Source organism: Rattus norvegicus, chromosome 18, assembly GCF_036323735.1.
Source record: "Rattus norvegicus strain BN/NHsdMcwi chromosome 18, GRCr8, whole genome shotgun sequence".
NCBI lineage: Eukaryota > Metazoa > Chordata > Mammalia > Rodentia > Muridae > Rattus > Rattus norvegicus.
In genome coordinates, this window is record NC_086036.1 from 66,561,282 (window position 1) to 66,575,899 (window position 14,618).

A 14,618-nucleotide genomic window follows, 5' to 3' on the forward strand; every position below is an offset into this window, starting at 1 on the left:
CCTTGGATGTGGTGTCCTGCCTGCTAGGATAGATATGCTAGCATAATGATGGCACAAAGCTTGTGAGAGTGGCAGACAACTATCTGAGTTGACTTAAGACCCACTCCATCACATGGACTCCATATCTAACACTGCTTGGGTGACCCAGAACCGGAACCATATATATATATATGTGCCTGCACATACACACACACACACACACACACACACACACACATATATATATATATATATATATATATATATATATATATATAATATGTGTGTGTGTGTGTGTGTACAAGGTCCTGTGTGTGTGTGTGTGTGTGTGTGTGTGTGTGTGTGTGTGTGTGTATGTATATGTATGTTATGGCTTCCTGAGTAGCGTTTCTATGGGATTCCTGAGTATATGAGTGATTATATGAGGATCTCTGATTTTCATGTCCTCTCTTGGGCTCTTTTCCTTGTCTTCTTGTCTTGTCCAACTTTCTACTTTATTTTATTATATTTTATTTGTTAATTAACTCTTAGAAGCTTGTTCTTTTCTAATGAGAGAGTGAATCCAGATAGAAGTGGGGAGGAACCGGGAGGAGTAGTGGAGCCGAGACCATAATTAAAATATATTATGTGGGAAAAGAACCTATTTTCAACAAAAGGCAATTTTTTTTTGCTCAAAAATAGTTCCCTAACAGTGGTTAATAACAGGTTTCAATCTGTCTCAGACCATTTGGTGTTGAGTTTCCTGTGTAGTACTTTCCAAACACACATCTTGGTACCTGATTCATATCCTGATCATCTGGATCCAGTTACTTGGCCTCTTCCTCTTGGTTCTGCCTGTGAAAGTTGACTGTGGCATCTCACTCATTGGCTGGCTATCTTCACATACTTTTGCTTAGGATGAGCAGGACTTTGAAAGACCTCCTTTCTCTACTTCTTCCTTTTTTCCCCCCCTTTTACCTTAGGCTTTCTTAGCTTATTTTTCAGAGCATTTTTTGGATACTTGCTAATCTCAAGGCTCCAGAGCAATGGTTCTCAGCCTGCGAGCCATGACCCCTTTGTGGCTGAATATCATGTATCCTGCACGTAGATATTCCCATTGCCACTCATTCCAGCAGCAAAATTACACTTACAAAGTAGCCACAAAATAATCTTATGGTTGGGAGTCACCACAACAGGAGGGACTGCATCAAAGTGTCTCAGCACCAGGGAGGTTGAGAACCACTACTCTAGAATGTATTTTTGACTTTAATACTTGTCAAAATGTGACTGGAACCCTAGTGTTCTGACCTGTGTGTGAATGACCTTGTTTGACCCAGAGCATCACAAGGGGGAGGTTGCTTGTGGGAGTGGAGAAGGAGTACGCACACGTATGACAGCTCATCATGGAGGGAGCTCTGCAGTTAGTCTTCACTGTCCTTTTTAGGCTTTAAAAGCATCTCCATGTTATTATAGTTAGTCATATAGTTAGTAAACAATGACGTTTTCTTCAAATGTCACCTATACTTGAAGAGTTGTTGGGAGGATGTAAATTGATGACAGGAAAGAGTGTCCATTTAACAAAGCTTTAGTGAGCATACACCTTTTAAAACTACCCCTGATCAAGGCACTTCTTTGTATTCTTTTAAATTTTACACATTTGCTGACTACAGTGTGATAATTTTATACATTTATCCAGTTTGATCATCAAATTATCAGAAATACTTTTTTCCTCTTTCCTTTCTTTCTCTGTCTGTCTGTTTGTCTGTCTTGTTAGGGTTTCCATTGCTGTGCATAGATACCATGACCAAGGTCACATTTATAAAGGACAACATTTAATTGGGGATGGTTCACTGAGGTTCAGTCCATTATCATCATCGGGTCAAACATGGCAGCATTCAGGCAGGCATGGCACTGGAGAAGCAGCTAGGTGGAAGGTCTTAAAGCCCACCCCCAAGGGGACACACTTCCTCCAACAAGGCCACACTTCACACTTCCTAATAGTGCCACTCCCTGGGCCAAGCATATTGGAACCTCCACTCTTCCTTCCTTCCTTCCTTCCTTCCTTCCTTCCTTCCTTCCTTCCTTCTTTCCTTCCTTCCTTCCTTCCTTCCTTCCTTCCTTCCTTCCTCCCTCCCTTCTGTCCTCTCTCTGTGTCTCTGTCTCTGTCTCTCTCTTTTTATTTGAGATACAGTATCATTACATAGCTTTGTCTGGTCTGGAACTTGGTATAGAGACAGGCTGGCCTTGAGTTTATGGAGATCTCTCTGCCTTGCCTCCCAAACGCTGTGATTAAAGGTATGTACCACCAACATGGTCTCAGCAGTGCCATTTTCATCTTAAACGTATTTTTTGACGAACATCAAATAATCATATGCATTTATAGGGTACGGTGTGGTGTCTGCAATATGAACTGACCACACTGGGCTAGTTAACATTTCTATAACTTTGTCATTACTGTGCTTACATCGCTGTAAACACCCATCCTCTGGTGACTCAGAAAATGGCAGATGGCTATTACTTCTTTTGAGGCAGTGTCTTGCATGTAGCCAAGTCTGGCCTCAGATTTCTCTTCCTGTTTCAGATCCTCAGTATCTGGGATCTTGGGAATGTGTCCGTATCTGCAACTTATTATTGACTGCTTTTGGGAGAGAATCTCACTCCGTCTTCTGTACCAAGCCTGTGCTCACTGTGTGCCTCGGCCTCTCAAGCACTGAGATTACAGGTGACAACAGGGCTCAGCCACTGTGCCCTACGCTCGCCGTACATGCTGTAGAAACTCAAAGTTAGTTCTCCTAAGTCAGTGAGATTGAGCAAAAGGGAGCACAGATGCAGCTCCCATCACAACTGGAGCCTGGAAAGACACAGTGTGGGAGGAGGGAGCTCTCTCTCTATTAATATCCTTCTCCACTTGTAAATTGGGGTTGATTTGCCAATACAGTTTTCTTAGATCTTTATTGGTCCTGAATATTAATCTGTCAGATAGTTTGCAAATTTTCTCATTCTGTAAGTTGTCTTTAGCCTGCTGATTGACTGTCCCCTTCACTGTGCAGAAACATCTTAGGTGGATATAAATCTGTCTATTTTTGTTTTTATTATCTATTGCCTGTACTTTCATGGAGGGTTTCCTGCATGCTTTCTTCTAGTCCTTTTATAAATGTACTTCTTATTGAAGAGACGTGAGTACAAGATTGGAGAACAGGGACTCAAAATTAGGAGAACTAAGTTTGAGTTTGTACAGCATACATGGCCAGCGTAGGGCACAGTGGCTGAGCCTTGTGATTGTCGCCTGTAATCTCAGTGCTTGAGAGGCCATTGCTTGTGGTCAGTTCATATTGCAGATACCACACCGTACCCCATAAATGCATATGATTATTTGATGTTCGTCAAAAATCCCATGTCACCACTCCAGGCTCAGGTCCATGCAGTATCTATATCTATCTATAGATATAGTAGCTGTATCTATCTGCTTTTTTGGTTAATCAAACTCAGGCTCTTCACCCCTGCCCTCCATTCTGTTCCCCAAGACCCTGCTGTATCACGTGAATGTGCTCCAGCCTGGAGCTGTACTATTTTCAGAGATCTACCTGGCCCCTTGCTCAGTGCTGCCTTTCCACTCCCAACCCCAGCTTCAATATTGGAGCTTCAATAAGGGAATCACTTGAGTATCAGTCACCAAGGGACCCCATCACACCGGTGACAGGTGATTTGGACCCAACCCCAATCTCTCTGGTCAATAATCAGCATAATGTATCTAATAGACTGATTTGGCTGGACCTGAAGGCAGCCAAGTTTGAGCCCTGGTACAACCAGAAATTCACTTCCACCCAATATGCTAGAGTCTCTTTCCACACAGTCAACCAAAAGCCTCCCAGAATGTAAGGTAAGACCCTATTGGTGAAAACCCCACTCATTTCAGACACAGAACTTAGAGAAACGGAACTGAGACTGACTGGAATGCCGCCCCCTGAGGTCTAAGCTCTCACAGTACCCAACGGAGCTGTGTAAGCTGTCAAGGGAGAAAAGTCCTACCCAGCTCTAAAGCCTGTGAGCCAAACAGTGATTTCCTTGGCAAGATATTCCCTATGGTGTGCTAGGGGCATTTTCATTTCGTGGCCAATGAACAGCTTTCTGATTGGATTTAAGGCCTGCTCAGTAGGAGGGAATATGTGCCTGACACGAAAAACATAACCAACTACCCATGCCGGAAGAAGCTATAGACTCCAGAGGCGACCCACTACTACACGTTCCCGAATAAATATAGCTCCTAACTGTGTTCTAAATATGTATCCTTGTACCGACTGACAAATCCTTTATGGAAGCTCCATTTTGCAGCAGATGGAGGCTACTAAGCAGACCCAGAGCTTGTTGCAATGGAGAGAATACGTGTGTGTGGAGTGAGTGCCTCGCCCCAGTTGGTACGTCTACAACACAAATCCTTTACTTTAGGACATGTCAGGGAATGCCGGAGAAGAGAAGGTGGAAAGCTTTTAAGAACCAGAACAGGATACCTGCTGCCCTGCTCAGGTGTTTTCTGAGAAGGAAAGAGTAGCCACGCCCATGCAAGCTCGATTATTTAAACAAACAACCACACTGGCAAACAAGCTATTGGGGAATGGGGGAGAGTTTCCAAAGCCTCATCCTGAGATTCAGGGCTACCGGCAAACAGTGGCTGCTGTTTCTAGCGTTTGTTCCTGGCTGATTGGTTATCCAATCTCAAGTGGTTGGTTATAACCACATTAGGAGCAACACTAAATGATCTCGGTAGATATTTTTTGAATGTATGTATGTGTTAGCATTTTGTCTAAGCTCCACCCCACAGTCACCTGGCAACAGCCAGGTAGGCCTGACTCACTGTAAAGGGGCTGCTTGCTCCTCCTCCTCTTCCTCCTCTTCCTCCTCTTCCTCCTCTTCCTCCTCCTCCTCCTCCTCCTCCTCTTCTTCTCTCTCTCTCTCTCTCTCTCTCTCTCTCTCTCTCTCTCTCTCTCTCTCTCTCTCTCTCTCTCGATCTTCCCTTCTTGCTCCCGATCTCTCCCCATTCCCTTCACCACCACCCCTGCCCCTCTCCGAACTTGCTCAAGGCCGGCCTCTACTCCTCTCTACTTTCCTATTCTCTTTCTCTCTGCCTTTCTCTGTCTCTACTGCCCTCTTAATTCCCCTCCCCATGTCCTGAATAAATTCTATTCTATACTATACCTGCATGTGGCTCAGGAGGAAGGGGTTCCGCAGCATGGGCCCACTGAGGCACCCCGTTTCCCCATACCTCACCACACCTCCACCAGAACATACCCCCCCTTGTCTTTTTATGAAAGACATATCAGTATGTGCTACAATAATGACCATAGATGAGGTCATGACTTGGAAAGGAGGTGGGAGGGAGAGAGGAAGAGGGAAGGGCAGAAATGACGTAAATTGAGCACTCATGTACACTCTCAAAAAAATTAAATAAAGATACGAATAGATAATTTTCAAAAGAATGCATTTAAATAGGTAATAAACTTATGGGAAAACATTCAACTTCATTAGCCGCTGGTGAAATGTAATTTGAAACCACAATGAGCTGGCCCTGCTTTTTAATGAGGACAGCAGGCTCTGTTTTGTCAGTTCCAGGCACATATCCCTGAGTTCATGCACTTTAACCCAGTAGTTAAACTATTGAAATTTATCAGCGGTATTGAACCATTCTGAAATGTTAACTGTGCCTATTTTAAATAGAAAGGTCTTATTTCCTAGCTTTCATGATTTTCTGCAATGAGACATCTTCAATTAGAAACCGTCAAGTATCATGGAAAAAAATGTGTGTGCTTGGGAAGATCTAGTAACTGGTCACCACTGAATCCACTGAATAGCACCATAAGCCCTTAGGTCTGAACTATTGATTGATTTAATAACATCTTCTGTGATGGTTAGTACTGACTGTCAACTTATCGGAGGAGGAAAGTGTGAGAGAAGTGCGTGAAGGCATGTCTAGATCGCATCTGTTGAGGTTGGAAGACCCACCCTAAATGGGAGGATGCCATCCCATGGGCTAGGGCACAGGGCTGAAGGGAAGGAGAAAATGAACAAACATTCACTTTCCTCTCTGCTTCCCCGTGGATGCAACGAGACCAGCTGCCTCCAGGTCCTCTGCCAGGGCTTCCTCCTCAGGATGGATTGGACTTTCGAACTGTGGTGCAGAATAAGTCTTTTCTTCCCGAAGTCCCTGTTGTCTGGATATTTAATCCCAGCAAAGGAAAAGGTAACTAAGATGATCTTGGATCATAGACTTCCATACTCTTCACTTTTGTCCTTTGTATAACGGAGTTTCAACAGCATACACTCAGTGAGCATTGCATCATGCAACAGATACAACTTTAAGCGGCGGAGACAGAGCGGACGAAATATTCTTTTGTTTAGAACTCACCTTCATCTATTTTAATCCATTAACTCTGAAAATGAAGTGAGTTAAGACATGCATGGTCTTTAGAACATTGACTGGCATATGTAAGTAATTCATAAACACGAGCTCTTGTTATTATTATGAATGCAATATTTTAGAAAGAAGAAAACGAGGACTTAGCAACAAATAACCAACTGAAAATATTTGCGAGAAAAATATTAGTTAAATGGTAGATGAATTGGGGCTTAACTTACACAGGATTTGTTTGACATATTAATTCAGTTACTTTGTGATCTGAGCACCCAGTGACAGGATGGTCACTGTAGCGGGCCCTTTGCTCACAGTGGAAACTCAGTGAATGGGAGAACTCCAGTGGAAAGTCTTCCTCACACCCAAGCTGGTGCCATTGGATTATAACAAATCCGTTCTGTCTACACCCTCCTTACACTTTGGATAGTGTCTGCTTCATTTTATTCTTCATACGTGTGGAACACCTCATGGAGAGAAATCTTCCAAGAAATACAATGGCTCACAGACTTGCCCAAGGGGGAAAAGCAAAACCAAACCAAAACAAAATGTCTGTCTTTGAAACACCTGCCAGTGTGCACTTTCCTGTGTGCCGGCTACTGTGTTAGAGGATTTATCTCCAGAAACATGAGCATAAATATTTTCGTGCAGGCCCAGAGTTAAATGTAAGCTCCTCGCACAATTACTTGTTAAATATTTAAAGAACGAGGAGGAGGTGGAGGAGAAGACAAACCATTATTCATTTTTCTTCTCTTTGGCAACTTTTCCGAGCACACAGATTAATTGAAAATATTAGAAAAAAAGTTTTTTGTCTGGTTTCCTTCCTTTGACTCAAATCCCTTGAAAGAATTCTATGCAATTTGACAGCAATTTGAACCTGGCAGATCAGGCTGTTATTATCTAGCAGAGCTCGCTTCGGTTGTGGGTTTGGTCATCGCTGTATCTGAAGTAAGTTTTTGTCCCCTTTTAAGGAAAAAAAAAAACCCACCTTAAGCTCTGCCTGTGAGAGAATTAGATCATAAAGGAACAAATAGGACTGTTTAGTTTATCAGCAGGGCCTTCTTAAGAAATACCTTCTTTAATAAGCGTTCACAGTGCCCCTGGCTATATTGCCGTCTGTCATATTTAGTGAGGAAATTTACAAGACAAACAACTAAACACCTTGATGTTTAGCCTCAGGCTCCCCGTCTGTCTGGCATAGAGCTCCACAAAGGTCTGCCTTGCAATTTAGCTTAGAAATTTTGCTTAAAAGTATGAATGGAGTTACTAAAAATGCATTGCTATTCAAGTCCTAGGCAGGGAGGTACTGCTGGCAAAGACGGGGATCTGGGGTACATCTGATTTCGAAGAACTGCTGAAATACAAGATAACCGTCAGGGAGTAGGGGGAACTACACTGTAATTAGACGCTTTACCACTAAATGCTTGTCTTTACTCAAGTTACCTTGCTTCTTGGGCTTTAGTATTCTCAATATAGGGTGAGGGCATTGGTTACAAGATTAGCTCTTAAACATTATGATCGTAACTCACAGTAAGACATTTTACAGTCTAACCCACTATGCATATTCAAACACATTATATGCATACATAGGTATATGCGTGCATAAGTAGATCTCAAAGTCACGACTAAATATTTCCTAATTATTCTCTCTGTATCTGAGGCTCTGATTTTTTTTTTCTAGTCTGTTCCATACTGTTCTACCTCAGTTAGAGGGAAATGACAGTTGAGGGTCAGTGAACTGATTTCCCTCGTAGGTTTCAAGCTAGAACTGTGAAGTTCTTTATTAGGTGCTGAAATCCTTACGGAGATTAGTAAAATATCTTGGTGTCGCATCGCTCTTGAAAGAATACCCTGTCCTTTAGGAGACTTGTCAAAGTGCTTGAGAACCCAGCAAGACTGTCCCCAGTAAGGACACAATTTTGTGCTGAGGGAGAGCTCTGCTAGCTGCTGGGGGTCCACGGCCTTATGGCTGTTTCATTTGTAATCAGGTTAATTTCAGGGGAACCAGAGAAGAAGGCATTTCTGTCCACATACTCCCACCTACTTGCCAAGGCTTCCTTTCCCAAGTTCCTACTTTGTTTCAAGAGAGTCCACGCTGCTGCTGGCACAGTATAGCGTAGGTCGGCTTGGGCTAAGCATGTGCTTGGGGAGTCACCAGCCTCATCAGCTTGTTTATAGTAAAGGTTTTAGCAGAAGCAAAATCTCATGCTTATGCTTGTCTTGGCTTTTTCTCTGTTACTGCACTTAATTTGCAGACTTCATTATATCTTCAGAGGGTGAGTCCATAACCCTAATGTGGAGGGGCATGAGGTAGGCAGACTGGCATGGTGCTGGGACAGTAGTTAGAGCCTATATGTTAAGACAGCAACCTTGAGGCAATACATGCACACACACACACACACACACACACACACACACACACACACACACACACAGAGAGAGAGAGAGAGAGAGAGAGAGAGAGAGAGAGAGAGAGAAAGAGAGAAAGAGAGAAAGAAAGACTAAGAGACAGACTAAGAGTGACAGAGAGAGATATACGCAGGCACACAACACACACATACACAGAGAGAGGTAGACAGAGACAAAGACACATAGTCACAGACACATATACACAGAGAGAGAGAGAGAGAGAGAGAGAGAGAGAATGAGAGAAAGACAGAGAGAGAATGAGAGAGAGAAACACACAGAGAGAGAGAGAGAGAGAGAGAGAGAGAGAAAGAGAGAAAGAAAGACTAAGAGACAGACTAAGAGTGACAGAGAGAGATATACGCAGGCACACAACACACACATACACAGAGAGAGGTAGACAGAGACAAAGACACATAGTCACAGACACATATACACACACACACAGAGAGAGAGAGAGAGAGAGAGAGTGAGAGAAAGACAGAGAGAGAATGAGAGAGAGAAACACACACACACACACACACAGAGAGAGAGAGAGAGAGAGAGAGAGAGAGAGAAAGAGAGAAAGAAAGACTAAGAGACAGACTAAGAGTGACAGAGAGAGATATACGCAGGCACACAACACACACATACACAGAGAGAGGTAGACAGAGACAAAGACACACGGTCACAGACACATATACACACACACACACAGAGAGAGAGAGAGAGAGAGAGAGAGAGAGAGAGAGAGAGAGAGAGAGAATGAGAGAAAGACAGAGAGAGAATGAGAGAAAGACAGAGAGAGAATGAGAGAGAGAGAAACACACACACACACACACACACACCGAGAGAGAGAGAGAGAGAGAGAGAGAGAGAGAGAGAGAGAGAGAGAGAGAGAGAGAGAACAGACAGAGACAGAGAGAGTCAGAGTGCTCTAACTGGGATGTCATGGGCTTTTAAAACCTCAAAGCTTGCCCCCCAGTGACAAATGTCTAAGACTTCACCTTCTAATCCTTTCCAAATAGTTTTACTAACTGAGGTCCAAGCATTCAAATATATGAGCCATTAGGGAATTAGGGGCCATTCTCATTCAAATCATCATAATGCTTGAGGACAAACAGCAACCAGCATCAAGTCACCCAGGAGAGCATCATCCTTTTGTTTCAGCCTTCTGACTAGTCCTACTAGCCCCTGCTCTATTTCTTCCTCCTGAATTGTATGGAGCCCCCCCCCCCACATCTCCTTGTAATTTCAGTTATCTGATTTGGGGTTTAAGTACTCCTAGTGTGAATGAGTGTTGCTCAAGGATTGCTGTTCCTAGAGTACCTGTGTGGCCTCTGTGACCCACATGTCACAACCTGCCTTGTCACATCCCTGGGGAGCCATTTGAATCTGTATCACTGTTTGTCAGAGTTCTAGAGTCAACAGGGTGCCACAACACAAGCAGCCCCAGGAGATCTGGCAGAAGATAGGTCTCATTTACTTCTGACTTCTCATCGAAGGATCTGTTATGTGGAGTCTGCCATACTCATCTACTGACATTGCCTTTCATGGTCTCCAGACAGGAAGTCCAGGGATGGTAGGAAACTTTAGCTTTGCTCTCAGCACTTGAGCATTGCTGAGTGGTACAAACGATGATACGATAACACTTGATCATTGACGAGGGTAAATCAGTTAGACGATGGTTGTTTGTGAAAATGATCCACAGGCTAAGAAGAAAAGGAGAATACACATAGTCAACTGTGGGCATCGGGTTTAGAGACAGAAACCTCCCCTCTCTGTTTCTCTTCATCTGATATCTTATTTCTTGGAAAGTGGGTGGAAAATTCAGTAATTTAACAAAGTGCATTAACGATCCACTCATCAATTGATGGATATCCAGACATTCACCAGACCGGTTTCATTTATTATTTATTGTGGACAGTAACGAATATGGAGAAATACATAATCACTGCAATAGGATATAGATCTACACATACAGATTCTCAGAGGAGCTGTGTGGTGTGGTAGATCTGCTTCTGGATTCTTTTAGGAGGCTCCACACTGATTTCTGTCGTCACCGAGTCAGTTTGCAGTCCAACTGGCAGTGAACAGGGGTTCCTCTTCTGCACACATGCTAGTGTAAGTTATCATTTATTTTCCTGACCTTGGCCATTCTAAGGCGAGATGAAATCTCAAAGTAGTTTTCATTTGCATCTCTCTGCTGGCTAAGGATGCCGAACACCATTAAAACATTTCTTACTCTTCCTTTGAGATCGTTCTGTTCAGATCCATCACCTGTTCTTCAATGGGGTTTTCTGTTCTCTCGATTTTCTTTTAAGTTTTTTTTTCGTTCTTTGTATGCTTATAGATGCTAACCTCTGTCAGTTATATATCCGACAAAGATTTTTACCGCTCTTTATGCTGCCTCTTTACTGGATTGATTGCTTCTTTTGTTGTTCAGAAACATTTTGGTTTTATGAGATCTCATTAGCGAGCTGATTTTTGATCTTACTTCCTACACTACTGGAGTCCTATTAAGAAACTTTTGCCTGTACCTATATGTGAAAGGATATACCCAAATTTTTCCTGTAGCAGTTTCAAATAAGTAAAATGTGGTACTTATACACAATGGAGTTTTATAAAGAAAAACCAAAATTATAAAATTTGCAAGACAATGAATGGAACTTGAAAAAAAATCACACTGAGTAAATAACCAAGACTCAGATAGACAAAGGCCTCACATTCTCTCTCCTAGGTGAATCCCACCTTTAAATCTTTCAATGTGTGAACTTCATTTGGAGTACTTGTAGAAGTCAGAAAACTACAAAGGGGCAATGTTAGAAGAGTGAAGAGTGACTTAAAGGGGCGAAGGATAGATAAAACACAGGGAGTAGGAAGGAACAAAAGTTTAAGCGGGTAGATGTAGGTTGATGTCTATATGTAGGTTAGGGCTGGTACAAGTTAGGTCAAGGCCCATGATTGGACAATAAAAAAGTAAGGTTGGGACAAAGTTTTTTTTGTAAGGCGGGAGAGAAAAGAGAAAAGGAACAAAGATGGAGACAGAAAAGGACGACCCAGGTCTGTGTGGTCTTAAATGGCCATAGGTAGTTAATGAATATTTTTTAAGGGATGGATTTCTATAGGCCAATTTATCTTATCTAGATGGGCGGTTTATATCTTTATCAATTGGCTATGAGTTTATGGTGTGGACGTAATGTGGATTGAGAATTTAATATAAATCTGATTACTAAATTACAGCTTATCGAGTCTTAATTTTAACAGGTTGTTGGGAGTTTATACTTTAACTACCAGGGGGCGGTTGCTGGGAGTGTGGGTAGAGTCTGCAATAGGCCAACCGCTGCTGGACCTCTAGGTGTCCTGATTTTACTGGGTAGCTGGGATCAGGGGGTTCACAGCTGGCCAGCTGGGAGAGAGCACCTAGCAATGGGAGGGGAGAGACCGCCAGGGCTAGAGGATAGCCAGAGGTAATGTGGCATGGTGCCACACTGGAGCTGGCTGCAGCTGAGAGGAAGGTATCCTGCAATGCCATGTGGCCCTGTGGTGCTGGCACTACTGAGGGATTAAAAGGTTCTGATTTTTAACAATTACCACAATAGGGAGAGGCATGGGAGCATCAGACAGAAGAGGAGATAGCTAACACTAAGAGTATTTGTAAAAGTAATGTACAAACCTACTATTTATAATATATATATTATATTTGCACATATGTATATATTTAATAGAATTACCCTGTATCGGAGGTTATGTTTCTCCCATGTACTATAGATTATCAAACAAGAAGATCAGTGATGGTTGTGGTGTACTTCCCATTGAGTTTTTGGTTTTGGTCAGGGGACCCAATAGACGACTAAAACCATTACAGGCTGACACCATTGCTCTTGATTATCCACCAATGCTTGATGATAAGTTCTATTGCCAAAGATACTAGACACTTGGACCACAGGGCCAAAGCAAACTGGTACTGACTGGAATAGATGGTTTTTGTAATATCAGGAAATGCTGTAGCATGGTACTCAGGAAGAAAACTCATTAATAGTCTTATAGAGCTGTGGATCCTGTGAACTATGATAACAATCAGCCCGACCTATGCCTACAGGTGAATTAGTGGTATACGTGTCAGGTAGAAATGGAGGTTACCAACTGCTCCCTGATTCCACAGCATGGAGTCATAAAATCTGATAGTGTAAATCTGGCCAAGAATCTGGGGCTGAGAACCCACTACTATGGAGAATTACTACCACAGTAATATCTGCTAGATGGACACAATATCAAAATATCTTCTAAAGACTTACCTTTATACTCACAGATTAATGAAGGCTTCCATTTAATATAAATTTTAATTGAGTTTCATACAATATATTTTGAACATATTCACGCCCGACCCCCAGCAGCTTTTCCCCTTACCAACTGTGGTGGTTTGAATAGGAATGGTCACCATAGACTTATGTATTGGCATGCTTGGCCCATAAGGAGTGGCACTATTATGAAGTGTGGCCTTGTTGGAGTAGGTGTGGCCCTTTTGGAGGAAGTACGTCATTGTGAAGGGCAGGTTTTGAGGTGTAGGCTTAGCCTGGCAGTCTCCTTCTGCTGTCTACACATAAAGGTGTAGAACTCTCAGTTCCTTCTCCAGCACCATGTCCGCCTGCGTGCTGCCATGCATTTTGCCATGATGATAATAAACTAAAACTCTGAACCTGTAAGGCAGCCTCAATGTAGTGTTTTCTGTTAACAGAGCTGCATTTGGGTCCTTTCACAGCAACAGAAATTCTAACCATGACAGCATCCTTTCAGCACCTTCATTCCATCCCAACCAACTTTGAGATTGCTTCTTCCTTATTTTCCTTCTTTCCCTACGGAGTCCAAGTTGTGCTGCTCAGAAAATCTTGGGATTGGGGCTTGCTCTTGCGTGTGTGCTCAGCTTACCAAAGACATTATCATTAAAACAAAACAACAAACAAACCAATAAAAACAAACCCTGCCTCTTTCTCCCCCAGCAGTCATCAAATGCTAACACTGCCTCATACAATAATGGGACTACTTACCTACCCTTCACCTCCATGCTGGGGTGTTTGTCTGCCTGGCACTCACACAGGTCTTGCTTATGCTCTTACAATCACTGTGAATTCAGGAGTGTTTCTGCCCTGTTGTGCCTGGAAAACACATTCCTTAAAGGCACCCAACATCTCTGGTCAACATTTTGTAGCCTCCTCTTCTATAAGGATCCTTGATCCTTGGATGAGTTATAGATGAACCCTCTCTAGTCTTTGTATGTTGACTGTTTGAGGTGTTAGGGGTGTCTTGTGTTAACAGCTGTCTATTGCAAGGAGAAGATGGAGACGCTTCTGCTTTACAGTGGACATCAGTTAATACAGAGACTCACAACTGGTCAAAACTATAGAAAGTAACTATAGAGTGGTCAGCTGTAAATGGGACATCTATACCACACACTTTCTTCTCAAGACTCAGGGAACATAGTAGAAGAGAGAACAAAAGGCCAAGAGCCAGAGGTTAGGTAGGACTTCAGTTAGGTAATGTCTTCTGACCATGATAGGGACACTACACTCATGAACTCACTCATGCTGGCCTGCACAGGACTTGGGAAAGACCAAGCCAGTTATAATTTCAGTATGGATCTTGAGGCAGCCATGAAAATCCATACCTAGATAGATTGTCCAGCTGTGTAGTAAATGACCCTAGGAGGAGCTGGATGATGGGAGTTGAGGAGTCATATGATCAAAATGCATTGTACAGCTGGGCTGTGATGCTGCCCACCTTCAACCCCAGCACTTGAGAGGCAGAGGCAGGCAGATCTCTGAGTTTGAGGTCAACCTGATCTACAGTGAGTTCCAGGACAGCCACGGTTATA